Below are 26,960 nucleotides of genomic sequence, written 5' to 3'. Positions count from 1 at the left end.
CCATTTATTTTGATTGATTCCCCCCCATTTGCATTTGCTCCCAACAGTACAAAAAAGGTCCATGTTGTCTAGAGAATTCGGGAAGGACTTGTGGTAAAGCTCTTCGATTGGCCTTGGGCCATTTAGTGTTTCTTAGCTTAGCCTACCTTGTAGGGCTGTGTTAGGTTAAAATGAGGGGGATCCCTTTTTATTCGTGCAGAGTATGGTGAATATGAGCATTACCGAAAATAATCACAAAAAAGAGTCACTCAGACTTGGGGACGAATTTGGATAGATGAAGAATTTCCTGTTTAGGCAACCAGATAAAGAAAGTCTTGCCTCTCTGCTTCTTCTGTCTCTATGGTAATGTTCATTGGGTTTCTAAGCCTATTCTTCTTCTTCTTCTTCTTGTGCCATATACGTTATCGGACGTTGGCGATCATGTTGGCGATCTTGTTTTTATCAGCAGCCGCACAAAAAAGTGTTGCTGAGTTTTGTCCAAACCAATACATTAGATTTTGAAGCCACAATGTTCTTCTTCTGCCTGGACCTCGTTTGCCTTCAGTCTTTCCCTGGAGGATTAAATGGAGTATGCTGTATTTTTCTGGGTGTCACATCACATGTCCGAAATGTTCTAATTTTCATTTTTTAATTGTTTGATGATTTCCTTTGGCTTTCCCAGGAGGCTTATCACCTCCTCATTTCTGAGCTTGTCAACCCAGCTTATACATAACAACCACCTGTAAATCCACATTTCAAATGCTTTTAGTTTCTTCAGGTGGCCTTCTGTCAGAAACCAACTCTCTACTCCAGGGGTGTTAAACTGCCGGCCCGCAGGCTGGTTTCATCACACCGGAGCCGCGCCCACCCCACTGCCAGCAATGGCAAAAAAGTTCCGATATATCACACGACGTCATGTGATGTCGCGAGTTTGACATGTCTGCTCTACTCCATAGAGCAGGATAGAAAAAATATAGCATCTGACAAGCCTGTTTTTCAGTTTTAGGCTTATGTCGTGACTGCATAAGACCTTTTTCATTTTGAATTCTAAGCCTATACAAAAACAAAAGGCAATTTTTGATGCTGCTTTAGTAAATTATTAAATAATAAAAGAAATAACTATTGGCAGGTTTTTTTTTTTGCCTGTTTCTGGTTTTATTGCTTTCTGTTTTCAATATTTGGTTGTGAGCCACCCAGAATTGGGTTTTAAGATGGCCAGCCTATAAATGTTGTAAATAAGTAAATGCAGGAGGAATTGAGGCCGGTATCATTTTTCAAGCTTTTAGCTTTCTCTCTTCTATACAGATATTAAGTGAATGGGGCCCCCTGCCTCTTCGGCAGCCACTGAGCATCTGGCACACAGCCAGGAGAGCAGGAAGAGCCTCAGGGATATGCAAATGCCTCCCTAGATTGTACTGTCTGCCTCAATCTGAATCAGTCCTAGGGACGAAACAGGACCACCCTCAGACAGGGGAGACCAAAGGCTAAACTGGTTCTAGCCTACAGCCAAGAAACATTATTTGAAGCCCAAAGAGAATGAACCACTCATCAGAGGTTAGGGGCCACTCAAGAGCTCCACGATCCGTTTTTATTCTTTGGAGCGTAGACATTTCAGATGCCATGTCAAAAAGAGTGTTTGTCTTATTCTTTTACTTTTGGTTGAACTCCTTCTTCTGCTTAGTTCTAAGACTCTCATGCCACAACCTCCATCACCCACAGCCAGCATGATTTCACTCAGAGGAAAGGGGAGGTGTAGTACTACCCAGCTGGAGAAAGCTCTTTTGAAGTTGTGAGTTCTCCCCTCCTTCATTGTGAATAATCACTGGTGGTTTAGCAAGAGCTTACAAAGTAAGTCATCACTTAGCTAAAAATGAAGAGAAAGATGCAGGTCAAATTTCAAGGTTGTACGTGTAGAAACTACTGACTGTGAACCTGCTTTCTAAAATAAAAGGCAAAGGGAAGGCCTTCTTCCACTTGAACGTAACTTCTGGTGACTGGATGGTGAGGTGGTTTTTCTTGTAAGAATACGGGTGGCTTTCCATCACCTTATTCTGGTATGCTTATACTAGGTCAGTGATGGCGAACCTTTTAGAGACCAAGTGCCCAAACTGCAACCCAAAACCCACTAATGCAGTGGTTCTCAACCTTTTTAATGCCGCGACCCCCAACCAGTCATAAGTTGAGGACTACTCAATCGGTCATAAGTCGAGGACTACTCAACTGGTGCAGCACCACTTGCAGAATGGGACTTTTGGCGGGCTCAGCAGGGCAGAGACAGCCTGGACAATTCTTATTGGCTTTTGAAAGCCAATAGAATTAGACTCTATTCAAGAGAGTCTATTCTATTGGCTTTCAAAAGCCAATAGAATAAAAGGGAGCTAAGGAAAAGGGGGAAAAAATGGCAGACTGTGTTGTTTGGCGACCCCGTGAAATGGTCGTTTGACCCCAAATGGGGTCCCGACCCACAAGTTGAGAACCACTGCATCATTGGGTGCCAAGTGGGATTGGCCCATTGGGTGGGCGTGGGTGCAGTGGTAACAGCAGACTGGGTGGGACTAAAAAGTTCAATCAATCAATTCCAACTTTGCAAGATCTTTTTTTTTTCCTGTGAGAAGTTGAAACTGACTGATTGAACCTTTTTTTTTTTGTACACGGCGTCAGAGGCCTAAAGTGAAAAGGTTTTATAAAACCCAGCTGAAGGCCTAGGACTGGGGCGACAGCGCGCATGCCCACAGAGAGGGCTCTGAGTGCCGCCTCTGGCACCCATGCCATAGGTTTGTCACCACTGTACTAGGTTATTCAGAGGTTAGTCTGGTTGAATTTGACTGAATCTACATTCCCATTACCGCATATATTGTATTTCATTATTCACTGGATGTAATATATTGCCAATAGTTCACTTTAAGATTGAGGCCTTCTACTCATCAGAACAGCATGGAGTTTAGTCAGTGGAAATCAAAGGAGAAGGATCCAAGGTCCTGCTGCCATATTTCAAAGCTTGGAAGGAAAATGTTAGACTAGATACCATAAGACAAGCCTTCTTGAAGTGACATGATCAGTAGCAGACAAGACTGCTCCGTTACAACCTGCTTCCAAAGAAAGTTAAAGAAGGTTGGGGGAAATCCTAAAGATTTGAGATTTTCCTTATCCCATAGCCTACACTCGCTTGCTCTGGATGTTCCTAGTCCACAGTTTTGTACCGGTTTGACTTTTGCAAACCCCACATGAAAAGGTGCCATTGAGAACAGCATGTTCAAAGAACTATGCAGAAATCACAAAAGTGGGGTTTCCAAGCAAATCTCTTCTCTGGTTTTAAAGGCTGGGGAACCTGTCCTAGGTTTCTGATGGTAAGAACAAATGGCTTGCCTATCTGGAGCAAGGATGGGCTGAGCCTTCAGATCTGAGCAGCTAACCAGTGTGAGCAACTAGCACTGTATTATTTATCTGGTGGAGGGCATTTTAGTTTTTGCTTTTTTTAATGCAGCATTCCAGAAAATATAACCAGTGGCATGCATCCAGTTCCTACTTTGAAAGCATCAAAGTGGATGCAGCTGTTTGTGTGCCTGGTAGTTGCCAGTTTGATAGTGTATAATCATATTTGCATAAAGATAAAAAGGAAGGTGTTATAGCACAGAGAAGAGCTTATGGTTTCACCATGCATTAAAGGTAATTTTAGACTAATTAGGTATAATTTGTTAAGGAATTCTTCCTGGCAATCACGACTCTGATTTTGTAATTATAGGACAATGCTTACTGTGGCTTTCAAAGGCAGGATAAAGCTCCCCCAAGGGGGTCATGTCCCACACTTGGCAGATCTAATGGTGCCACAAAAGACAGGTGTTTTGTCAGATTTCAGCCACACACTTTCGCACCTGCAACACATTAACTGCAACAGTGATGTTAATGAAAACCAGGTGCTTCTTCCATAGTCTAAATGAGGAATTGGCGTTGATGCTCATAGTTTACTACCTGGAGACTCCTCTGTCTCTCTGTGGAGAAGTGTGGGGAAAACTGTCATACATTTTGGTGCAGAAGGAAGTCCTCCTCCTCCTCCTCCTTCTTCTTCCTCCTCCTCCTCCTCCTTCTTCCTCTTTCTCTTCTCTCCTCTTCCTTCTTCCTTCTTTTTTCTCTTCTCCTTCCCTTCCCCTTCTTCTTCTTCCCCTCTTTTTTCTTTCCCTCCTTCTCCTTCTTCCTTCCTCCTCCCTTCTCCTTCCTCCTTTCTCCTCCTCTTCTCATAAATCTGTCTTTTAAAAAATGCTGAGATAATTAAATATCCAGGAAGACCCTTAGTACTTTCACACTTGAAGGTCTGTTATCAATGAGGATATGTAAAATGGATGCTTTAAGCAAGAACTGTTTTTATAAAATACAAGATTTGTATTATGAAGGAACAAATGCAATTGTAAATGCAATTGTTATACACCAGGAAAGTCAGATCAAAAATGTTCCTCTCAACCTGCCACTTTTTAAAATAGGAACCCTCTTATTTTTCTCTCTCTTCTCTTTTTTTGCCATTGAGTTGTTTGTTGCTGTAAATTTTCAGCACTTTGACAAAAAGTTGGTATGGGAAGAAAGGAAGGACGGAAGGAAGGAAGGAAGGAAGGAAGGAAGGAAGGAAGGAAGGAAGGAAGGAAGGAAGGAAGGAAGGAAGGAAAGAAGATTGACTTAACCAGGCCCATTTTCTCAGGAGAAACCTAGTTAATTTGATTTTTTAGGATCACTAGATATATTTTCTTTCTCCATACCTCAGGATTCTATATTTTTCTTTTAATATTAGCAACATTAATTTTTAGCCCTGATTTTTCATATATTTATAAATATTTATATTTATTTATTTTTCTTTTTGTTGATATTTTTAATTCTTAATATGACAAGAAAATCTTTGTAATTTCAATATTCAACTTCAAATGACTGGTTTTAGAAAAAGGAATTGATGCCCTGCATGACTGGGGTCTTCTGTCTCCTCACAGCAGGCCTTAATACTGTGTCTCTCAACCTCAGCAACTTTAAGATGAGTGGATTTCAACTGCCAAAATTCCCCAGGCAGTAAGACTGGCTGTGGAATTCTGGGAGTTGAAGTCCACACTTCTTAAAGTTGCAAGGGGTGAGAAACACTGCTTTCACATGAAAAAAATAACTATCAGATGTACATCTTTGGCTATTCTGAGGATGCCCCCTCCCTCCTAGTGTTACCTTTCACAATGCACAATTATTCTTCACTATTTCTTCTTTTGAAGAAGAATAGAAACCCAGACAGGATACACTGTGCATTAGCACCAAAGCAAATTTTTTTTTTTTAAAAAATGTTTTATGATGCACGAGAGTGCAAATGAAGCATCACTTTTCAGATCATTTCAGCAGCTCTATCTTTGACACAGTTTCTGTGACTGCTTCAGAAACTGCTCCTGGAAGATTTTGCAGGTGTGAGCATGCAAACCTCCTTCCCTTCCTTATTTCCTAGCGAAGATGTGGCTGCTTGAATGATTTAAAAGAAGCAGCTTTGTATACACTCCTGTGGCTTGCAAACTCCCCCCCCCACTTTCTTTCAAAAGGCTGTGCCTGTGTGGCGTGAGCTTGTGCACTGTATTCACAAAACACCTGACTATCTGTCATCCAAACGAAAACTCAGTCCTTTTGCTGAGCCTGATAAGAAAATGCTACATAAACCGTCAAAAATGTCTTGTCATAGAAACTTGATAATGACTATTAAAAGATTAGCAAAGAACTTAGTAAATCCCCTCTTGCTTTACCCTTCCTTTTGAATCTCAGACAGAAGGTGGCACTTGTGATTGAAGACATGTGTGTGCCTGATCTTTCAAGATGTCTTTCAGGGCTTGGAACTATTAAATAACTCATTATTTTGCTTGGCCCCAAACTAGAGGCACCTTTCCATGTTCCTGTTTCAATGGTCAGTCAATGAATCAGAATCAGAATTACCCCAAGGTTCTCAAGGAACCGGCAGATGTGATCTCAGAACCACTGAACTATATTTTTCAAAGATCCTGGAACACAGGGGAACTACCAGAGGACTGGAAAAGAGCTGATGTAGTTCCCATCTTCAAAAAAGTGAAAAAAATAGATCCAGGAAACTACAGACCTATCAGCCTGACCTCAATACCTGGGAAGATTCTGGAAAAGATAATTAAACAATGAATCAGCAAACACCGTCCTAGAGGCAAACAAAGTCATTACTAAAAGCCAACATGAGTTTGTCAAAAACAGATCATGCCAGACATACCAGACATGTCAAACTCGCAACGTCACATGACGTCACACGACGTGTCGGAGCTTTTTCCCCATTGCCGGCAATGGGGTGGGCATGGTTTCCTGGTGATGCGTCCGGCCCGCGGGCCGGCAGTTTGACACCCCTGCCTTATACCATTTCAGACAGGTGGCTATCCAGTCTTTTCTTAGAAACCTCCAGTGACGAAGGACCCACAACTTCAGAAGGCAAGCTGTTTCACTGGTTAATTGTTCTCACTGTTAGGAAGTTTCTCCTTAATTCCAGGCTGCTTCTCTCCTTGATTAGTTTCCATCCATTGTTTCTTGTCTTGCCTTTTCCTGCTTTGGAAAATAAGTTGATTCCCCTCTTCTTTGTGGCAGCCCCTCAAATACTAGAATACTGCTATCATGTTCCCCCCCTAGTCCTTTTTTTCTCCAGAGTGGTCATACCCTAATCCTGCAACCGTTCTTCATATGTTTTAGTCTCCAGACCTTTAATCATCTTAGTTGCTCTTCTTTGCACTTTTTGCAAAGTCTCAACATCTTTTTTGTAATTTGGTGACCAAAACTGGATGAAGTATTCCAGGTGTGGTCTCATTAAGGATTTATACAAAGGTACTAATACTTCAACTTTGGGAGTGTTTTGTCTGTCTGTGTGTGTGTGTGTGTGTGTGTGTGTGTGTGTTTCTATGTGTGCGTGTGTGAGTGAGCGTGTATATGTCTTCCATCTGATTAGACCAGTGGTTCTCAACCTGTGGGTCGAATGATCATTTCACGGGGGTCACCAAACAACGTAGTCTGCCATTTTTTTCCCCTTTTCCTTAGCTGTGCTACTCCCTTTTATTCTATTGGCTTTTGAAAGCCAATAGAATAGACTCTCTTGAATAGAGTCTAATTCTATTGGCTTTCAAAAGCCAATAGGAATTGTCCAGGCTGTCTCTGCCCTGCTGAGCCCGCCAAAAGTCCCATTCTGCAAACGGTGCTGCACCAGTTGAGTAGTCCTCGACTTACAACCGGTTGAGTAGTCCTCGACTTACGACCGGTTGGGGGTCGCGACATTAAAAAGGTTAAGAACAACTGGATTAGATCATAACAAACTCAAGAATAACAGCTACACTGCATGGAAAGGAGCTAGTGTGAGTATTACAATGGCTGGTAATTAATCCCAAAAAGATTACAGTACTTTTATCCAGCCCGGTGGCCTTCAAATGTGCTAGACTATGTAGTCCACAGTCTACAAGGGGATCCTGGGATTTGTCCCTGAACACATCCGGAGAACTCCACGGGGGTTGTGGGAGAAGGGCTTTTGGAATTACTTCATTTCATTGCAAGGAGAGGATACAGGTGGGGTGAGAAAGATGTGACTCCAAGATCAGCAAAATAGCAAATAGCAAACTCCAGTGCAAGGCATCTACTTGAGGTGGGATGGGGCAGAACTGTTTTGAGACCATGTCCCCCATTAGGCAGATTATAGCAGGATGCTGACCTTTTCCTGAATTGTCATCTGCAAGTTCTAACCTCATGCCATTAATTATAACCCTAGCATATCTCTAGAGTGTTTCTGGTCTATTTCTCCTGTTGGCATTAAACTTTTCCCCTGCTCTCCCTCCCCTGCTGTCTCTCTTCTCCATTTCCCTAACTCTCTGAAGAGATCAGATTTCATGCTGCACTCTGAAATAAATTTGGGGTGGGGGGGGGGAGAAAAGAAAAGAGCATGTTGGTAGAGTTGTATGGTCTCTTTAGACAGGAGGCCTCAGCTGGAGGGAGAACGTGGGTTTTTGAAAGAAACCTTATCACGGAGACGACAGCTAATTTATTTAAAGCTGGGCAGTGTTTTTCATAACAAAATAAAGAAGAATCCATATTTGAATAGGTTGTGTCTTTCTGAATATGCATTCAGTGTTACACGGGAAGAATATTGTCATCCTAAGAAAGCTTCCAAGGTAGATCAACTGTGACTGTTTTTGTTTTCACATTTAAAGCCTTTTGCAAGCACATACACAACTATATTGAAAAGCTCTCTTTCTGAGCAGGGTTGATGGGAAAACCAAGTTTTTGGTGCCTTTTGAAGAGCCACAGGGTTGGGGCAAATCTTCTCAATTCTTATGTTAGGTCCTTGGTGCTTTCTAAACTTGGTTTTCTTGCAGACATCCCATTGCCCAACTAGATAACATCATCAGTATTATCTAATTGGGTAATGAAATGTGTGTAAGAAAACCACCAGAGAGAGCGCTAAAGATCTCACAGTTCAACTCTGAGTTACAAATGGTATTCTTACGGTAGATTATTGTAGCTATCTTGTATAGAGTTGCCTTTGATGAAATTGGCAGCCGTATGAATCTAATAAATTTATTTATGAGACTTATATACCGCTTTAAGTACAAGCACTCTCTAAGCAGTGTACACCAGTAAGCAATGTATATATATATTTACATTGCCCCCAACAATCTGGGTCCTCATTTTACCTACCCCAGAAGGATGGAAGGCTGAGTCAACCTTGAGCCGGTGAGATTTGAACCGCTGACCTGCTGAACACAGTCAGCTAAAGTGGCCTGCAGTACTGCACTCTAACTGCTGCGCCACCTCGCCATCAAAAGCAGAAGTACCCATCTATTACCTGGGGATTGTCAGACAACAAATGTAACATAGTTGTTCTGCTGTGTCCCTTGACTACGTCTTTGTACATTTAAAGAGTTTTGCAAGCACATACACAAATGTGTGTACGAGCAGAGTGAGGAATATGCAGAAAAGCTCTATGAATTTATTAAAGAGACCACGTCTAGCCCAGTCAAATTCATTTGTGTTTTCTGAGCCAACTCAATTGCCTCAAACCTTATCCAAGGAATGTTTATACTGTGATGCAATTGCCTGTAGTTTTCTAGCTGTGTTAACCCAATGTCAGAGAACCAGATTCCCATGATTATTTTTTCTGGAAATAACGGGCAGTATTTTTTTTTAACGAACATTTCCTAATTGTTCCAAAGAAGAATACTGATGGATTTGATGGATGAAGTTCAAATGCTGTCAATCTGGTTCTCCTTGGATATAGGCAGGAAAACTTTATAAGAGCCATAGCGGATAGAAGAGATACAACTTTCCGGAGTCTGTTTTTGTTATGGTTTGGGATTTAGCCTTTCCCCTCCCCCCAAAGTCATAAAATAGATTCAAGCACGTTTAGCTTGTAGTCCTATACACAAGGTCTTTTAGAATAGAATAGAGCTGGAAGGGACCTTGGAGGTCTTGTAGTCCAGCCCCCCGCTCAAGCAGGAGAACCTATACCATCTCAGACAAGATATATTTTAAGTCAGACCTCAGATCTTCTTTAATGATTGCCCATTCTTGAAAAGTAAAGTGGCGTTAAATGTAATTTTGTAAGACTAGATAAAGTAGGAAAAATTAAATGAGGAGCATCCATTTTTGAAAAACAATCAAAGGGATTTAAGGAAAAAAGTGACTATGAACATATTTTCTTTGCTTAAGTCCCAATGAGGTTTATTTTTGTGTAAGCATGTGGGATTGAACTGTTACTCTGGGACAAAATGATCCCTTGTAAACGCTTATTTAGAATATTAAAAGTTTCTTAAGGTCAGAAATATTTTCCCCCGTGCTCTAATCCCTTAGCTAAATGTAACAATAATCAATGACGTCAGTGCTCATTTTTTTTAGTAGAATTGGAAATATTTTTGGGTACCTCTGAGAAATTTCCAGAGTTGGACATGCCAGTATCTTACTCCTTCACTCTCCCACTCAAATATTTTGCTAAAAGATGAAAAATGTGATTCTCACTCTCTCCTACTCTGTTGCTTTCGTATTATATTTACTTGCATGGAAAGTGAAAGTCATCAACAGATACTACTGCTTTATCATAACGGTTGATTTAATTCTCTGAATAGGAATTCTGACATAGCCAAAACATGCCATTAATACAAAAATCATGACATTGATTGATGGCTCAGGGGAACTCAACATTTGCAGAGAAATCCAAACAAACTTTAAGTACGAAAATGTAACCTCCCCCCCCCCACCGGTCCCCTCAACTAACAGTCTAATGAAGTCTAGCATATATAGATTATTCACAGTATAATATAAACCATCAATATCCATGATGTAGCCTTAAATATAAAACAATATGTTCACACAAAACAACACACACTAAAAGAAGTAATACTAATAATTCGAATCCACAATAGCATTGTAATATAACCATTAATTGATAATATTAAGGACTTTGCAAACAATCCTTCTGTATTACTAATAGCCACACTTTTACTGAACAGCTTTGATCTCCAAGGTCATCTGGCACCTTTGTGAAAAGACTAACCTCTTATTAATAGTGGAGTTTTGACCTAATATCATAACTTCTTGGTTTATTTCCCTTCCTCCTTCCATCTCTCTCTCTTTCTCAAGTTTTCGGACTTTGGAAGCTGTAGTCTGTCTTGGTAGTCCTACCTTTTGACTCCCATCTCCCATACTTTCACTGTAAGTATTCAGCGGAATTTAAAGCATGTTGTGATAAGTTGATTACATTCACTTTGTGCAGTTATACTCAAGTGAAAAATGCAATGCCACCTAAGAGACACTGCATGTACTATAGCATAGCCCAGTGTTTCTCAACCTTGACAATTTTAAGGCATGTGGACTTCAACTCCCAGAATTCCACAGCCAGCGATGCTGGCTGTGGAATTCTGGGAGTTGAAGTCCACATGCCTTAAAATTGTCAAGGTTGAGAAACACTGGCATAGCCTGTCATGGGTAGGGCCTACTTTGTGAGATTAATCCATTTATTTTCCATGCTTCTATTCCACATGCCTTAAAATTGTCAAGGTTGAGAAACACTGGCATAGCCTGTCATGGGTAGGGCCTACTTTGTGAGATTAATCCATTTATTTTCCATGCTTCTATTCCACGTATATAACTGCCAGTCTTGCGAGGTAGTCCAGACAGGAAACTCACCCAAGTGAAATATTTCCACTGCACTGTAAGGTTATATTAACTGAATCTTGCAAGTCTGAAAGTGCATTTCTTTCCCGTCACCTTTACGGCCCAAGAAATTAGGTGTGCTATGGCCACTCCCCTTATCTGCCTCTTATCTAATTCTTTCCCTGGCTTTCTCTCTTCCTTCTGTCTCCCAAGATCATTCCCACATACCATTACAGTAACAGAGCAATCTTGTTACAATCACCACAAACTGTTCTCATATTGAGCTATCTTTTTGATGAATTTTAATCATGTACTCTATATGTAGAGAAAGGGAGAGAACATTGAGTGTCTGCATGTAATTGGAATACTTGAATACCATGGTTTCAAAAAATAATAATAATAATAAAAAGGCCCTTGAACATGGTGTCGGAGGAGGAGTCTGTAGAGCTGGCAGTCTTTAGGAAGACAGAATCCAGACCCACAATGCACAACTTGCTTTGTTTATCATTAGCAACCTTTGACTGCTTAGGCATGGAGTCCATCTTTGACCAGACTTTTCAAATACTTCTTTATAGTGGTGGTTAATATTATGTGTAGAAGTTCTTAAAACTAACCTGAGCCATTCTTGGGTATCAATCACAGTTTGAAAATGATGGCATGAGTTGTTTTTTTAAAAATAACTATTGCTATTAATAGTAATTTATTAGACTTGTATGCCACCTGACTCTCAATGTCTCTGCTGACAGGTCCCTCAAGTAACCACACCTTGAATTCCACCAAGAAGCAAATTGGCAATGTAAGTGGTGCAAGAAGCTGTCTACATTACTGGTAAATTCTTGAAAGGCCATCTTTCTCAGGGCAAAGCAATTTCACGGTTCCAAAAGAGAAGAAAAGAACCAGGTTAGTTAAATGATATATCCTCACAGGCAGCCTGGCATAAATTATGGAAGTCCTAGAGGCAACCTGCATATGAAACATTCCTTCTATCCCACTTACAAACCCAGGAGTTACATCTTACCTTGAATCTTTACATAAGTTTTAGATGACCATTCCAACAATGGTCCATTGACATGGATCATACTGGCCAGGGCAATGGGAATAAATTGTTAAAACTTGTGCAAACATCCTCTTCCCTATTCCAGGTCTATCTAGAGCCGGGGTGTCAAACTTGCAACATCATGTGACGTGTCGTGACGTATCATGACTTTTTCTCCATTGGCAGCAATGGGGTGGGCGCAGTTTTGGCATGATGCATCTGGCCCACGGGCCGGCAGTTTGACACCCCTGATCTAGAGAGTCCATGGGTCCATCCCTGGTTGTGACTATAAGTGTCATTTAGTTATTTTTCTATGGCATTATTTTTATGCATTTAATACTTTTATAGACTGCCCTTCATATAAATGACTCTGGGAAGCTAACACTTGAACAAAACAAAAAAAGTTAAGTGAATCATTGTAGTTGTTAAATTAGGAACATGTTGTTAAGTGAACCTGGCTTCCCCATTGACTTTGCTAGTCAGAAGGTGGCAAAAAGTGATCACATGACCTTGGGACACTGCACCCATGATAAATTTGAGTCAGTTGTCAAGCATCCGATTGTAAATCATGTGACTATGGGGGTGCTGCAATGTACATAAGTGTGAAAAATGGTCATAAATCACTTTTTTCAGTGCAGTTGTAACTTTGAACAGTCCCTAAGCAAACTATTGTAAGTCAAGGACTACCTGGAGTATACATCTCTTCACTGTTTTTTGTTTCCAGGTGGATTTATATCTGCCCAGTTCCCATCTGAATGTTTAAGCATCATACTATGGTGGTTTTAGCTACATGATATATCCATGGCATTTAGTATAAAAACCAAAGTTCACAATTCATGTTACTATCGTAACCTAGTTCTAATAAACATTCAGCAGTGTATACTTTTCCAGCAGAGTGGAATGTTGACTTCAGAATGTGGTTTTGAACTATCTGTTCTCCCAGCAGTCCTGGAAGAGTATCTGCATCAGTAAATGATTTGGATGTACTTTGGACCATTGATCTTCTCTATCCTATTTTAGTTCCTTACTTGGTTGAGAGTCAGTTCGGTGTAGTGATTAAGGCTCCAGGCCAGAAACCAGGAGACTGTGAGTTCTAGTCCCACTTTAGGCCTGAAAGCCAGCTGGGTGACTTTGGGCCAGTCACTCTCCCAATCCATTGGGTTGTTGTTATGGGAAAAATAGAAGAGAAGAAAATATTAGTTATGTTCACTGCCTTAAGTTATTTATAAACATAATAAAGGTGGGATAAAAAAAGATTCTGAAGAAAAAGCTCAGTTTGCGGCTTGTATTTAAATACGCAAAGGTGCAATATTATATCTTGAGGAACGTAAGTTATGAGCACCATTTATCTGTGATATAAATTAAATGGGAAGAGAGAGATTGTATCCAAGGTGGCTTTGTTGGAATCCTTCAAGTCAGCTGGTTGAGTATACTAAAAATTTTGAAGGAAGTTAATATATTTCCTCCCCTGCTTGCCCTACAAAAGTTTTCTTCTGCAACTCAGTTGTTCAGGAGGCTAAGGGCCTGTGAAATAACGCTAGGCCTTGCAGATACCTTCTCCTTATGTCATCTTGCTAACCTGGAGATCAGCCATTTGGATTCCTTAACTGTGTGAACTCGGCAGCAGATGTGTACAACACTGTTCTCATGGGTTACCCTAATCCTTCTTAGCTTTTGAAGTAGGAAAGCAGGAAAAAAGGTACTAGAGGAAGAAAATAGAGTCCTTTATTATTTGTCTCTCTCCCTACCCTCCTCTCCCTACCCTGCCCCCACCCCGGAGCTATTAAATTGCAACAATTCATACCGAACCGCGTTGTGGCACAGACCTGAAATCCTTATAATTGGCCTGAATATGATTAAAGAAATCCCTCACCCAGAGGCTTTTAAGTCTGAATAGGTTCAGTTCATTCTGCTGACTGATAAACGTCATGTTTGATCTAACATCAAAAGTATGAGGAGGAAAAGCAAACCAAAGTTTGGGGGTGAGGTTGATATTCAGTGGAAAATATTAAGGTATCTGAGACCAAACAATTATACTTTTTCATACTGTACTCATTGAGATGATAGCAATGGATTTATTCCCGGGGGAGTTTCAATTAATGGTTGCCTGTGAAATTGGATTGATAGAGAATGGAGGGGTTGTTTTTGAAGGATGGCCCAATTCTTAAGTAAAACTGAGTGTGCATTAAATGATTCATCTTAATTAAAAGTTACATCTGTTCCACATATTCTTAACATATGTTTTGCTGTATCTAGCATTAATTGTAAATGTCACAAAATAGTTATATCTGCAGTTGGAATTTGCAAATACAAATAGGCAATTTAAAGGCATACAAAATTATAAGCATTTATGCACATTTGCTTTTAAAATCTCCATGTGCCATTGTACAGTACTGTAGAACAGTTGGTGTTAATACTAAATAAACTGATACTAAATTCTAGTAACAGATTTAGTACAATTTTTATTAGCATCAGCCTTTGCATAGTTGTAGTTTAATACTTAAATGTGTCCCTGGATCCAAAGGTATTTTGTTATATAATAGGGTTATACAAATCTATTGAAAGAGGGGCTTGGAAATGCACAAATGATTTTTTTTTTCATGTTGTTAAAATGGCTACTGTACTTGAACAATTCCTTGTTTCCACCTATCTGTGCATGCTGTCTCATCAATTTGTTGGGAAAAGTGCAAAATGGCTGCGTGTGACAGGCCTGTAAAGAAAACTGGAAACAGCTTCTACAACCTGAAAGAAAACATGGCTCCTTTAACCAGAAGTGATTTAAACGATCTGCCAAACCTTCCAAGGCAGCTCTTTCAAAGGATTTGCACAGCCATACATTTTTGTAACCCGACTGATCATGACAATGGCAGTTGCTATAAAAATGCTCTGGGTAACTTCCTGTAATGCAAGAAATCTGTCTATATATATAGCTAGTGTGGCATGGCTAGCTGGGGCATTCTGGGAATTGAAGTCTGCAGGTCTTAAAAGTTCTCAAGGTTGGACACCCCTGATTTACATGGATGTAAAAAAATGCAGTGGCTGTGTTTGCTCTGTAATTGAATGAAATAAAGTATGTAATGGTTGCTTAAAGAACTGGTCAAGGGGACAAAAGAGTCCATTTTTTCTTTCTCCTCTGGAGTTACCATCTCCCTGTTTTTAATTGAGGCCATTTCTTTTGTGAAAGAATCCCATTGACTCTGAACATTACAGGTTATAGTCTTTGCTATGACAAGTGTGAGCTCACTGGGATTTCCTGTTTTTCTACTTTTGATAAAACATGGGAGAGCTTTGGGAAGTAACATTGAGAACTGCAAAAACAAGAAGTGATTGGGCCTCTTTTTTTTTGTTTAATATGCCAAGGAAAATTTCCTTTGCTAGCAAACATTAATTTCATTTTAGATTTAAGAAAAGGAATGGCAAGTGAAATTATAAAACTCATACAAGCAGCAACTTTAGGCATAGCCGGAATAAAGATATCAAATCACTGTTGTGTTTCCTCACATCCCAGTTATGAAAAAAATCTGCACATTTTGGTTAAATAAAAAAAAATGAGCTGAAGGAAGTAACTGAGTAGATACAACCCATCCTAACACAGAGAAGATTGTACCTTCCTTTTATGGATGGAGGTCTTCAAGATGAGATGCCTGTCAGAAATCAAGAGGGTGCAGACTAATTTTACATGACAGACATAGTTGAATGAGCAGGGATTAAACCCCAGATTTTTAACATTTAAGCTCTCCAAATCTTTGCATGGAAATTTATCTCTGCTAATTGGACAGTTTTAAAATCTCAAGTTCATTCTGCCCCATGTGTGAAAAAAAAAGCATGATCTTTGTCCTTGCTGAAAAAGAAATACAAAACAAAATTCATCTCCATCAGACATAGATGCAAATTATCTTTTTCATGACATCTGTGAATGACTGCCACACCTTACTATGCTTATTTCAGATGTGTCCATGGGATGTGATCATAAAACTCAAGATGGGTCTCTCATAGTGTGCTTGAAACTCTGCTTGTTTTTCTATGTGTATCATACATACATTTGCTTGCACTGTCATAGTAGCCATAATACACTCACAGAGAATAGCTCCACCTATGGTTATTATTCACAATATGTAGATAGTATCTCCACAACTTTCCTTTCTTTCCTTCCTCCTGCTGTGCAAAAGGCTTGCTTGTTGGATTAATTACTGGAGTGTTGGTCTGTGGAAGATCATGGAGCAGATGGCATATGTGAGAAAAATCCCCGGCTCAGTTCATGACTTCTCAAAGTAGAGTTGGAAGGTATCTGCTTGAGACCTCAGAGATCCAACAATATCAACATAGATCATATCAAACCAGTTAGATCTCTATTCTGAATCAAAAGCAGGCAGTTATAGAAAGTTCATATATTTTCAATGGCTAGGTGTTAAATAGCTACCGCGTGAAACTCTCTTCAAGTACCAAGACTCAGGAATAGCTCCTAGAACCAAAAATGTTTTGTCTACCTGTTTATTGAATGTTGGATTGAGGACAGTTACAGTAGATAGACAACTGCTTTGCTGTAAACCTTCATGGAGTCAAGGAGGTAACAACAAAATGTAACAATAGTTTGTTCCAGTTCTGTACAGAAATGTGATTTGCATGAGCACAGGCACTATAGTTGGTTAATTATGGTTGATAGTTCAATGAGAACTATGAACCCAGCCATTTGTGGCTTCTCCTAGAAGACCACAGCTGAGACTCTTTTGCTTTCAGCTACAGGAAGTTCGATTTCTTGATAATGTCTGACCGAACTAAAATTAATCTAGAGCATATTTTTCAAATTAGCAAAGTTAATCTAGACCTTTATATACATATAAAAATATACTTAATATAGAATCTATTTTGAATTTGTGACAGGAAAATTTATGCTTTCCAACAAGAGGGAAATAAGGAGAATCAGTAATGCAAACTGAACTGAAGTAATTATATGAAAATCAGTTCAGTAAGATGAAGTTCAGCAAAAGCATGGTTTGATTATCATATTGTTTCCCTTTGTAATTGAAATATGTCGGAGCTGGTTAATTTTCTTAAGGTTTTTGGAACAAAGTTCAACTGAGACGGGGAAAAAAGCCTTAGGTTTTTCCATAGCTTATTTTCTTTTAAAAGAAATACAAGTAAATAACTAACTTAGCAAAAGTTATTTATACCTCAGTACTTACTGTCCTGAAAATGCCTGTCCCTCTGGAAACATGCTTCAGATGGTCTGAACCAAGGAAACATTTTCCTTTTTCCTGTGTTATACATGAGACAAAAAAAAACAAAAACAAAAAACCAACAACTGCAAACACCTTGCTCAAAAATATTCGTTTGTTTCCTCCATTTGGGTTTGACAAAACAAACAATATAGTTGTAACAGCTTTCCTTATGAAGGTGGTTCATGTTAGACAATGGCCTTATCATGATCTCCCAAGACATTACAATTAATTTAGCCTGTTTCTTAAAAAAAAATGAGAAAAAATATGTTGTACAAGATGTCTATGCTTTAATACGCTTTATATCAGGAAAAGTACATTCATTTTCTTAAAACAAATTCAATTTGCCACCCTATTCATCTTCCAAAGGATGCTCCTTCACTGAAGTTCTCCTTCCATTGTCAAGCACTTCAAGATAGACCAGATTAGGAAACCAAATTTATGCAAAATTTATTCTAGGGCGATGGTAACAGAATTTTGCAAGTCTAAATGTGCTTTATCTTTCTGACAATTAGAAAGGTTCTTCTCTGACATGTTTTCTCAGATTACTGTTCTGATGCAATTTCAAGTTTCTTTTATCCGACCATCGTCTGCATAGCGGCTCTGGCCTCTGTTCCTCAAGGTTATTCCTTCTGCCCATCACATCCATGTGGAAATGTGAGTAGAGGTATCTAACTTTCTTTAATCAACGTTTGTTGTTTGCCTTATTCATCACACCCATCATTTATTTAACCTTCTCTTCTACTGTCTTATTCTTAGGAGATTTCTTTGCCTGGTGCCCTTCCGACAGAGGCCCTGTTGACGGAGGGTGAGTCTCTGGTTGAGGTGCATGGCTTTAGTTTTCTGAAAACATGATGGTTTTTTTATGCTGCCCAGAGGATTATTGCTATATGGTCCAAACTATTCTTTGGACAAGATTTTGCCCTTCCAAAATGTTTGATTCTCCCCCCTCCCCACAATCTTCATATTTTTTACTATAGAATGTCCAAACATTTCTACTAAATCATCCAAGGCCTTGCTGTTCAGCATCCAGATTCTCAGTGGAGGAAGCTGTTGACAAAAATTGAAAAGGAAGTTGTAGCCAGCTAGTTTATATATCAAGTAGCTCTAGAACTTCTGTTAAGATCAGGGGTGCTCCAAAGCAGACAGTGCAACAGATTGTGCAACAGTGTCCTTTGGGCACGAAACAGGGAATCCCAGAGACTTTCTGTATGCAACTGCATCGTGTATAGGTAATATAGTTTACCTCTGAATCTGTTTCATATTTGTTCATTGAGAATGTAATTGTGATGTGCTTTTTAATATTTCCACCATACGCCAATTAATTTTCCAAAGGGGCCATATGAGAAACTGGGACTTTAATGGAGGATATTGCCTCCCACCCCTACCTGCCCTGCCCTGCTCTGCCCCGTCCCATCACCACTGCCTCCCACTCCCCCACTGCTGCTGAGGTCACAGGCTGGACATGGGCAACCGAAAGATGGATATGGCCTGTGGGCCATAAAATGCCTAGGTTTGATTTAGATTATTCATTATTTGAGGAACTGCAATATACATGCATTCAGAAACTATTCAGACCCCCTTCACTTTTGTCAATTTTGTTGTGCTGCAATCTGATTCTACAGTTGTTGAAATCCATTTTTTTCCTCATTAATCTACATTCAATGCCCCATAATGACAAAGTGAAAACAGAACTTTAGAAATGTCTGTAAATTTATTAAAAAGAAAGAAAACCCTGAAATATCACATTGGCATAAGTGTTCAGACCCTTTGAAACAACACTTGAAATTTAGCTCTGGTGCCTCCCATTTCTCTTGATCATTGCTGACGTTTCTACACCTTGATTGGAATCAAGCCATGATAAATTAAATTGATTGGACATGATATAATAATAATAACAATAATAAAATTGAAAGGGACCCTGGAAGTCATCTATTCCAACCCCCTGCTTATGCAGGAAACCCTATACCATTTCAGACAAATGGCTGTCCGGTCTCTTCTTAAAAACTTCTAGTGTTGGAGCATTCACAACTTCTGGAGGCAGGTTGTTCCACTGATTAATTGTTCTAAGTGTCAGGAAATTTCTCCTTAGTTCTAGGTTGCTTCTCTCTTTGGTTAGTTTCCATCCATTCCATCGTGGTGACCAAAACTGGATGCAGTATTCCAAGTGTGGCCTTACCAAGGCATTGTAAAGTGGTATTAATACTTCACGTGATCTTGATTCTGTCCCTCTGTTAATGCAGCCTAGCACTGTGTTGGCTTTTTTGGCAGCTGCAGCACACTGCTAGCTCATATTTAAGTGATTGTTCACTAGGACTCTGAGATCCCTCTCACAGTTACTACTATTGAGCAAGGTATCACCTATACTATACCTGTGCATTTGGTATTTGTTGCCTAAATGTAGAACCTTACTTTTTTCACCATTGAATTTCATTTTGTTAGATAATTCATGTCTTTCAAGATCCTCCTGTATCTTAAGCCTATCTTCTGGAGTGTTGGCTATTCCTGCCAGCTTGGTGTCATCTGCAATTTGATGAGTTCTATCCCTATCTATCCCTTCATCCAAATCATTGATGAAGATGTTGAAGAGCACTGGGCCCAACAGATCCCTGGGGCACCACACTACACACTTCCCTCCATATAGTTGCATTTCCATTGAGGACCACATGCTGAGTACGGCCAGTCAGCCAGCTATGAATCCATCTGGTGGTGATGCTGTCTAACCTACATTTTTCTATCTTATCAAGTAGTAGATTATGGTCTACTTTATCAAATGCCTTACTGAAGTCCAAGTAAATTATATCCACAGCATTCCTCTAGTCCACTAATTTTGTCACCTGATCAAAACATTCAATAAGATTTGTCTGGCATGATCTGTTTTTAACAAATCCATGTTGGCTTTTGGTAATGACTTTGTTTGCCTCTAGGTGTTCACTGATTCGTTATCTTATCCAGAATCTTCCCAGGTATTGAGGTCAGGCTGATAGGTCTGTAGTTTCCTGGATCCATTTTTTCCCCTTTTTTGAAGATCGAAACTACATCAACTCTTTTCCAGTCCTCTGGTAGTTCCCCTGTGCTCCAGGATCTTTCAAAAATATAGTTCAGTGGTTCTGAGATCTGCCGGTTCCTTGAGAACCTTGGGATGTAGTCCATCTGGTCCTGGTGATTTGTCTAGGATGGACAGGTGCTCACTTACCATTTTCTTGCCTATCTTATCTGCTTTTTCCCTGTTGCTTGTCACCTTCTTGCCACTTTCTCCCAATAATGGACCAATCTTTTCCTTAACCTTTTTCTTGTTTTTTACATGTTGAAAGAAACTTTTTTTGTTATTTTTGACTTTTGTCGCAAGCCTTAGTTCATTTTGAGCCTTAGCTTTCCTCACTTCATCTTTGCAGGCTTGGGCTATTTGCTGATATTCTGCCTTAGTTATGTGCCCCTCTTTCCACTTTTTATACTTGTCCTTTTTGTCTTTCAATTTATCAGAGAGTTCTTTAATTTGGAAAGGCACACACGTCTCTATAGAAGGCCTCACAGCTGACAACGCATACTGTAGCAGAGCGAAAATCATGAGGTCAAAGGAACTACGTGCAGAGCTCAGAGATAAGATTATTGCAAGGCATAGATTTGGGTAAGGCTACAATATAATTTCTGCTGCACTGAAGTTTCCTAAGAGCACAGTGGCCTCGATAATTCTCAAATGGAAGAAGTTTGGCACAACTTAAGACTCTTCCAAGAGTTGATTGCCCGGTCAAACTGAGCAATCAGGGGAGAAGAGCTTTAGGAAGAGAGGTGACCAAAAATCCAATGGTCACTCTGACTGAGCTCCAGAGATCCTGTGTGGAGATGGGACAGAGTTCCAAAAGGACCACCATCACTGCAACCCTCCACCTGGATTTCATGGCAGAGTGGCTAGACAGAAGCCTCTCCTCTAAGCAAAACACATGAAAGCCCCTTGGACTTCGCAAAAAAGATCTGAAAGATTCTCAGACTGTGAGGAACAAGACTCTCTGGTTCGATGAAACCAGAATTGAACTGTTTGGGCTCAATTCTAAATGTTATGTCTGGAGGAAACTAGGCACTGCTCATCACCTACCCAATATCATCCCAACAGTAAAGCATGGTGGTGGCAGCATCAGACTGTGGTGGTGTTTTTCAGCAGCAGGGACTGGGAGATTGGTCAGGGTTGAGGGAAAGCTAAATGGAGCAAAGTACAAGGATATCATCAATGAAAACCTGTTCCACAGTATTCATGATCTCAGACTGGGCCAAAGGTTCACTTTCTAACATAGCAAAGATCCTAAACAGACAGCCAAGACAACACAGGCTTAGGGACAACTCTGTAAATGTCCTAGAATAGCCTAGCCAGAGCCCTGACTTGACCCCTATTGAACAGCTCTGGAGGGACCTGAAAAATGCAACTTGACAGAGCTTGAGAGTATTTGCAAGGAAGAATGGCAGAACCCCCCCCCCCAATCCAGTTGTGCAAAGCTTGTCGTGTCATACTCCAAAAGACTCAAGGCTGTAATTGCTGCCAAAGGTGTTTCAACAAAGTACTGAACGAAGGGTGAATGCTTATGCCAATGTGATATTTCAGTTTTTTCTTTTTAATAAATTTACAGACATTTCTAAAATCCTGTTTTCACTTTGTCATTATCGGGTACTGAGTGTAGATTAATGAGAAAAAAATTAATTTCAACAACTGTAAAATCAGGCTGTAGAATAACAAAATTGACAAAAATGAAGGGGGTCTGAATACTTTCTAAATGCACTGTATATATGTGTGTGTATATACACACACAAACATACATACACTCATATATACATATATATACCTACATATATATATGTATGCTGAAGTTCTATTATTATGTGTTTGAACAACCTCAAAGTTTTGGAGATTCCTTTTTGACAAGTCCCTTTTCTAGAAATCTTCTCTTTGAACAAAATAAACAGTACAGTATTGGACTATTCTGGCAATTTTCCATTTAAATTTATTGTATTATCTGAAAGGAAAGCTAGTGTTCTTCCCAAATGATTTACTTCTAAAAATGAAGGAGCATCTTGAGATTCTCAGAGTGAAGTGAAAGAACACGATAAATCTTCCTTTTGTGAAAATCATCTTAAATTCAGGTCACCTTTTCTTCCATAAATATGAGGTTGAATTTGATAGTCTCGCTGTCACTGTTTTCAATTTCTTCAACATTTATGTCTTGCTGAATCAGCTCCTTTGTGTAACAGGAAGCATTTTATATGCATATCTGTAAAATAGCTCTGGGAATTGTATTTAATAAAAAGAGAATATTTTTAAGATAACTAGCCAAAATATTGAGTTGTAGCCAATGTGTAGCATCATTCCAAACTATGGAATGCAGTTCTTGGAAAATCCTCCACACTTTCTACTTTTGACAAAGTATGTCTTTGTTCTTTAGTTGTGACTTTAGTTCACTCATTCATTCGGTTTACGGGCTGCCCGTTCTTGAAGGCTTTGGTGGCTAACAGTGTCAACATATAAAACAATGAATCCCTAACCTCTAATACCTATAAAAATTAAAAAGAGGAAAAAAGGCAAAACAAAAACATGGAGGCAACCACGAACCTTTAAATACAAACCCTCTTTTCTTTTGCAAGACAGGTCTTTCTAATTTTCCTAAAGATCAAGAGGGTGGGATACTAATAATTGCAACCTGTTTTTAATATTGGGCTTTAAGAGTTTTATGCTTTGTTTGATTAGAAGTTAAGGTAGAAATTGAAATAACAAATGTGTGCAATCTCCTTTCTTTATCAAAGAAATATCTACTTCATAGAATCTTTTCCGCTTCAGTGATTCTAAAACCAAATTACATCCCCCCTTTTAAGCCTCAAAATTTAGAAGCAGATTATAGGAATAAATCTATATTTTGTTGAGCAAATCATTCTCAAGTGTAAATCAGTGTAATTCCACTGAAGGTTAATGCATTTTTACATCAGGAAATGCAGCTTATAATAGCCCTTTGCCTGCTTCCTGTTATTAAAGAGGAGGCCTCTTTGTAGACGTTTTGAAAATTAGTTCATATTGTCAAATTTCAAGAAAGCAATTCAATACTTGAGTTGACTGGAATATTTAAAACTAAGTAACTTAATGATGCCCGATAATGAGCATGTGAAATGTTTGTAATGAGAAACTATAGTTCAATCTGACACCAGATAATGAACCAATTTAAGAATAAAGAAAGGTACAATTCGGCTGATTTTTAGGGACCATGTGACAGAAAAGACTCCTCTAAATCAAGGGTGTCAAACTCGCCACGTCACGTACTGTGTCGTGACTTTTTTCGCATTGCCGGAGCTGGGGTGGACGTGGCCTCCACATGAGGCAACCAGCCCACAGGCCAGCGGTTTAACACCCCTGCTCTAAATCTTCTGAAGTCTCATTTTCCAAGTACTGGTAAAGTTTTATAAGAGGAACCTCCATGGATCCATAAAAATTTTTTACCTGTTCTGATAGTCCTGCATTTGTGACTGAATGCTGTAATTCAGTTAGCTTTGTAGTGCTCTTTCAGGGAAATGATTTTGAATTTTAGATAGTGCATGGAACTAATTTGTGTTGGCTTATTTTGAATTAGTGCCCACAGAACCACATTTGTTTCTTCAAAGGCGAGCCAGAGGTCAGTTTAAGTCCTGATGAAACCAAGCGTGATGTACTCTGCCTCACAATCAGATTTCCCCTGAGTACACAAGCAGCTACTCTCTCATCAACTGTCTATTCTTCTCCATACATGGGGTCCTTTCTGAGATTGGTCAAACCACAACATTGCAACAGTGTGTGTTCACCAACTAATGCAATATTATGAGCTTATTACAGAACTAACAAATTGCCAACAGGAAGCTAAATTCTACAGGTAGACATTATAACTCCCTTTCAGTATGTGAATTAATCATAGCCAGCATTTTACTGGCTTTGTGATTTTCTTTTTCTTGGATGGTTGATAAATTTCAACTTGTTGCCTCTTCGCCCTTAGTCTCCCTAAGTTTTTCCCTTATCCTATTCTCTAGTTACGTTCAAAACACTTTTACCCTATTTTATAAGGCCAACCTTACTATTAAATTGAGCAAGACAGGTTCGCAGTATCACAAAAGGCAGTATATTCTTAGTTTTTTCCATTGGCGATTACTGCATTTTCTGTCGCCAGGATGGAAAGGAATGCCTGATAGGATTTTCTGTCTGATGCGCTGGGGAAAAAAATGCCTAGCTTTGGGATAATATGGATCTTAGCTAGAGTATTATATTGGACCATCAGTAATATTTTTGTTTCTCTGCAAACAACCCCAGTTTCTTAAACTTGGTAAAGGAGTCTTTTCCAATGGTTTGTCCCTAAGAAGAAATGGGAGGCAGAATCAGGCCTACTTATACCAGGACCTGTTATAAAAAAAAAAATCAAATGGCAGAAGCAACACTCTGTAAAAAACATACACATTGTCCTTTCATCACCTATTTTTGTTCCCTCCTCTCAAAGGACATTTCTGAATGATAGAAGCATTGCTTTTCCAAACCTTCCTCCTGTAAGCTAGAAGGGCAAAGTGTATAAAAAGATGGGAGGAACAAAATGTCTCTTGTCTTCCTTGCTTAGGTTAGTCCCTGCAGAAAGCAAAGCCAAGCAGATCTCAGATAATGGTGGAACAATTAGCACCTAATCTGAGACAGTGTTCTCAAGATGCATGAATACTTTTGGAAATACCAAGCACTGGAAGAAGAAGTGGTCAAACAAAGAAGTTGGATTTGGAATCAAAGCATAGAAGTTAAAAACATTTATAGCCAAGAGATCCCTATGAATAAAAACAAGCAGAGGAATCCTCAGAAGTTGAAAAATTCAATTATGTTTGAATGTGCAGTCAAAGGTGTGTTTGAGATTAAGCTGCACGAGAGAAAAAAAGGTAGCAGGTCTTGTCTTATGTGGTTGTGCCTGCCATTCTTGACTTTTGAGATCCCTTTTGTGGATGGTTCTGCAAACAAAATATCTGTACCCCTGGGCTTCTAACTGAAAAAGGCATAATGCAAAAGAAAAGAGAAGGTAAGGAAAAATAGAAAATTTGAAGATTAATTCTCACCCCATAAAGGGCTGTGATAATAACCTTGAGGAAACAGAGGAAGAACTACAATCAAAGCACCAGTCAGGTGAGAGAAGACATAGTCCAAAGTAGAAATGTAATTTGAGAAAACGTCTCAGATATGACACTCCCTCAAAGGGCTGACACATCATGACCAAATGTAATGTAGAGGTCAGATCGGTTTATGGGAAAATAGCTGGCAATGTACAACTTCAGAAGCCCATTGCAGGTGCCCATTCTGTTGTTATTCTCTTGAATTTTCCCATTGCCAGGTGAAAAAGGCAGGAAGACGACTGCATGCAACAGTGTCTTCCTTGGTATAGTCTGGCATAGTCTGATTTTTCCCAGCTGTAGCCTATAATTATGGTTGAACTCAAAAGGTCGTCATAATCTCAGGCTCTTCTAGACACTTCCTAACTTTCTGTGTTGCAGGCTCCTCCTCCCTTTTGGTTTGTTTGTGTGCATCAATATATCCTTATCTATACTCAGCACTTTTAATTGAAATTTACAATATTTTAGACTAATTCTGCTTTCAGTACACCAATAATTATAATAGTAGTCTTCATTTTATGTTGTTATAGAAAAACACAGTATTAATAAATAAAATAAAAAGACTGTGAATAAAATTTATATGTTATTTATATGTGAGGGTGTAGGTCACTGGTGGCGAACCTATGGCATGCATGCCAGAGGCAGCACTCAGAGCCCTCTCTGTGGGCACGCACACCATGCCCTGGAGATGGCAACCATCCCTCTTCAACCAGCCACCCGTTAACTCGCCGAGGTCCCATGTGGTCGGATGCATCCATTATGGCTGGTTTTCCTCCCTCCCATCCCATCCCTCCTGGCCTCACATGCTCTCCTTTTCCTGGGCACGACCCACTGCATCGCCTCCTCAGCTGTTGGCCGGCTGTCCAGCTCAAAGGCGGTTTCTCTGAACTGCTGGCAGTGGGCTGCAGAGCCCCAGAATGCACCGATTGAGGGGCCGGCAGGCTGTAGCTGCTGACGGACACTGTCGGCTCCCATGTGCTTGCTGGCCTCTGTGTGTGGGGGCCAATGGTGTCAGGCAGCAGCCACCCTGGCCCCTGCCTCGCTTTGCCCCATGGCAATGGCACCCCTGCCTTGCCTTGCCTCACCTCACCCCGCAGGATGAGCCTCCTGCCCACCGTCTCACCTGCCAGAGACCCCCTGAATATCCCCCAACTCTGCCCGGGCCCACAGGCATCCCTCCCCAACATTGAGGTGACCACGCCCACCTTGGCCACACCTACCAGTCTGCCATGACCATAGCCATGCCCACCCAGCACTCGGTGAAAAATAAGTGGGTTTTGGGTTGCAGTTTGGGTACTTGGGCTCTAAAAGGTTCGCCATCACTGGTGTAGGTTTATACCTATGTTGTACATAGCATGTTTAAATGTGTGTTATGTATGTGTACACTTGAAAGCAAGCAACTAAATTTCATTTCTAATGTGTGCCAATGTGCCCACAGTAAAAAAAATGAC

General features: G+C 39.9%; 1 long non-coding RNA gene across 1 annotated transcript; it reads left to right on the top strand.

Moving 5' to 3' along the window:
* Positions 1 to 11,741: 11,741 nt before the first annotated feature.
* On the top strand, positions 11,742 to 25,916 carry LOC120317257. The gene is made up of 4 exons (XR_005559176.1): positions 11,742 to 12,021; positions 17,918 to 18,030; positions 18,133 to 18,181; positions 24,981 to 25,916. It is a non-coding gene; the product is annotated as an uncharacterized LOC120317257 (long non-coding RNA).
* The last annotated feature ends 1,044 nt before the right edge of the window (positions 25,917 to 26,960 follow it).

This window comes from Crotalus tigris, unplaced genomic scaffold (assembly GCF_016545835.1).
Source record: "Crotalus tigris isolate CLP2741 ecotype Arizona unplaced genomic scaffold, ASM1654583v1 scf7180000019563.1149672, whole genome shotgun sequence".
In the NCBI taxonomy this organism is placed as follows: domain Eukaryota; kingdom Metazoa; phylum Chordata; class Lepidosauria; order Squamata; family Viperidae; genus Crotalus; species Crotalus tigris.
This window is presented reverse-complemented; position numbering and strand designations above follow the sequence as displayed.